At 33.1% G+C, this 3,640-nt stretch overlaps 1 long non-coding RNA gene across 1 annotated transcript; it reads left to right on the top strand.

Moving 5' to 3' along the window:
• The first annotated feature begins 2,905 nt into the window (after positions 1-2,905).
• On the top strand, positions 2,906-3,640 carry LOC145767610 (uncharacterized). The gene is made up of 2 exons (XR_014288820.1): positions 2,906-2,985; positions 3,165-3,640. It is a non-coding gene; the product is annotated as an uncharacterized LOC145767610 (long non-coding RNA).

Raw genomic sequence — 3,640 nt, 5'->3', positions numbered from 1 at the left:
TCAATTCAATTTATTTTTCTTTGTCGGAAAACAACAGCAATGATAAAGTTACAAATAGTGAACGGGAACAAAACCAACAAAAGGAAAAGGTGGCAAAACTACAAAAGTTTAAAACGTGCATGCGATGCAAATTTAAAGGTTACGTACACGAAAGTAAATTAAGCACGGCCACCAAACCTAACAGTTTAAAGTAGATGAATTAGTTGGAAGAACCAGTTGGCTCCACATACCTAAAGCAACTGGAGGTGTGCCAGTTGATGAAACCATGCGGGGACGACTGAACCTTACAACCAATATAAAAAAGAAAAATAACAACACGAGCATTCAAGAATAAACAATGAACATACGGCATATTATTACATATTAAACATATTACATATTATTTACATATTAAACATATTACATATACAAAATACTATGTACAGTACATCGTTGTAAGGAAAATGGAGTGTTCGCAGCAACGACAGTGGTGTGATATTGAATAGGAATTGATAACTGATGGGTACGGGATTTTAGATTAATTAACTTATTATTTGAGCATGATATTACACTGATGATCATGAATGATGAAAAATGTAGTGAAGATGATAATTATGAAAATGGTCTAGATGGCATGCGGGTGACTTCGGTATCGGAGCGGGATGGAGTTTCTTGAAATGAATTTCCAACCAAACTTCTGGAGAGTGATAGGCCTACAGCTTCATTGTTGAAGTACTCTTGCCAAATAAATCTACACAACAAAGTAACAGAGAGTTATAAGGTTCTGTGAACAAGTATATTATACGTAGTTTGGCTAATTGAAGGCGTATTGCGTTGGTAACATATTAGTATCTAATAGCAGCCTATTGAAACTGAACAGTTTAAGGTGGTGATGGCAGATGTACGACATTGACAGTTGTAATAAGCTCAGATACTAGGTGTCAAACAGTAGTACTTGAACGATTAAATGTACAAAAGTGGTATCTATTACACAATGGACGTATGCTAATCGGTTTGAGTTTTTGTTTGCAGATGGGTTTTCAGCTTGCTGCTGAATAATGAAAAGGTTTCGATTTCAGTAATGTGTTTAGGGAGATCGTTCCAGACTTTAACTCCACTAAATTGGATGGATTGTTGGGTTAACTTTTTCGAGTAATAGGGGAGAAAAAATCGATTGCTACTTCTAGTTGATATGTGATGCAAGTTGCTATTAAGTTGAAATAGCGAGTTAAAGTTTTTAGGCAGTTGATTATGTTTTAGTTTAAACATGAATTTGCTAGTTTCGATGGTATAAAGGTTATCAATTGTGAAAAAACTGTCGACATTGTATTGTGGTTCATGCTTAGTGATCATTTTTATGAATTTGTTGCAAATTTTTTGCAGTTTGTTTACAATGGTAACATGACCATGCTTCCAAGCACTAATGCAATATCTTAGATTGCTTTCAATGAGAGAATGATAGAGAGAAATCAAATTCGCAGTGTTTAAGTAAGGTTTAATCTTGCAGATTATTCCGAAATTTCGTCGCAGTTTTAGTAGCAAGTGAATCATATGAGATTTCCATGACAAATTTTCATTCAGTAAAATGCCTAGGAAACTAACAGTGTTAAGACGTTCAATGGGTTGATTGTACACAGATAATGTATGGGTGAAGTTAAAACACTTTGTATTATTATTATTGAATAAAATGTGCTTAGTTTTATTTACATTTAACGACAGCCTATTTGCTGCCAGCCAGTCTGTTACATTTAACATTTCCATATTGGCCAGTTCATAAAGCTCGGGGATACTGTTACCACATAAAAACAAATTGGAGTCATCAGCAAACATTACAGATTCAGAGTGTTGTAAGCTGTTGCAGAAATCATTTATATATATCAAAAACAGTAAAGGTCCTAGAATTGAACCCTGGGGGACCCCGAAACATATTTTGCGTTTAGTAGACATTGATTGAGATATTTCTACTACTTGAAATCGGTTTAGTAGGTAACTACTGAGCCAGTCATGGGCTGCCCCCCTGATACCATAATAGTAAAGCTTGTTTAACAAAATTTTGTGATCAATTGTGTCAAATGCTTTAGACAGGTCTAAAAATATACCAAGGGTGGTTTCTTTTTTTTCAAATGCATTTGAAATTTTACTAACAAGATGCAAAACTGCAAGGTTAGTTGAATGATTTTGTCTGAACCCAAATTGTTGGGGGTAGAAAAAGTTATGGTTTTCAAGAAAATTATACACTCTGTTGTACATTATTTTTTCAAGTATTTTAGAAAAGGAAGATAATAGACTGATGGGGCGGTAATTACTACAGTCTTCAGTTTTGCCTTTTTTGAATATGGGTATTATTTTAGATGTTTTAAATGCCGTTATAAATTCACCGTTAGTTAAGGATAAATTGAAGATGTGGGTCAGTGCTATAATTATGTTTTGTGGTACAACTTTTAATATCTTTGTTGGTATTTCATCTATTCCACAACTAAGTTTGGATTGAAAAGAAGAAAGAATTTGTTTGACTTCATCAGCAGAAGTGGGGCGCAAAAAAATGGATTCACTGATAGGATTTGAAAGATAATCTGAAAATTTGGTACTTGTATTAGGAATTTTATCCACCAGATTTGATGCTATTGAAGAGAAATATTCATTGAAGTAGTTAGCCTTATCAATATTCTGTATAAGTACTTCATCACCTTTAACAAGATGGGACTGTTCATTGCATCTGGTTTTACCTAATAATTGATTTAAAATGTTCCAGGTTTTTTTCAGGTTATTTTTGTGCTTTAATAGTAAAGTTTTAAAATAGTTTTGTTTTTTCAGCTTTAGTGACCTGGTATAAAAGTTTCTTAGAGCATTGTAGTTAGATTTGTTTTTTTCAGAAGATTTTCTAAGATATTTTTTGTATGCCAGTTGTTTCTTTCTGTGAAGATCACTGAGTTCATGATCATACCAGCATTTTGTTGTTACATTTCTTACAGATTTCACTGGAAAACTGCTTTTAAATACTTCAACGTAATTATTGAAAAGCATGTTATAAGCTAGATCAGTGTTGGTTTCATTCATGATGTTATTAATGTTGAGCTTAGATAATTTTTCTACAAAATGACACATGTTAATGTTGCTGTAGCATCTTTTCTCTTTGTTTAATGAAAGTTCTTCTATTGAACCTAATTGAGAGCATTGTATTACAGGCAGATGGTCAGCGATGCAGTCAACTATTATACCAGCATTTGTTTTGGCATTATAGACATTTGTCCATATGTGATCAATACATGTGGTACTGGATGAAGTAATTCTAGTTGGTTTAGTTATCAATGGATGGAAGCTGTGTTCAAACATAGCATCAGCATAGTTGCTGGTGTGACAATTATTATGGTCCAATAAATTGTAATTAAAATCTCCCATTATGAAACATTGTGCATTTGATTTTGATATTGTTTTTATTGTAGGAAGGAGTGTTTGTAGAAAATCAGAGTTGGCAGCAGCAAGTGATTGAGGAGATCTATATATAGTACCACAAGTTAACTTTTTCTTGTTTACAAATATATCAACAAAAAGGGATTCAAAAATTTTTTCTTTCATAATAGTCAGGTCATTTCTTACAGAGAACATAATGCTATCTTTTATGTACAGAGCCACTCCTCCACCCCTTTGTTTACATCTACTA

This window comes from Aplidium turbinatum, chromosome 3, assembly GCF_918807975.1.
Source record: "Aplidium turbinatum chromosome 3, kaAplTurb1.1, whole genome shotgun sequence".
NCBI classification, from domain to species: Eukaryota; Metazoa; Chordata; class Ascidiacea; order Aplousobranchia; family Polyclinidae; genus Aplidium; species Aplidium turbinatum.
The sequence above is the reverse complement of the archived record's forward strand: the minus strand, read 5'-3'. Positions and strand labels throughout refer to the sequence as shown.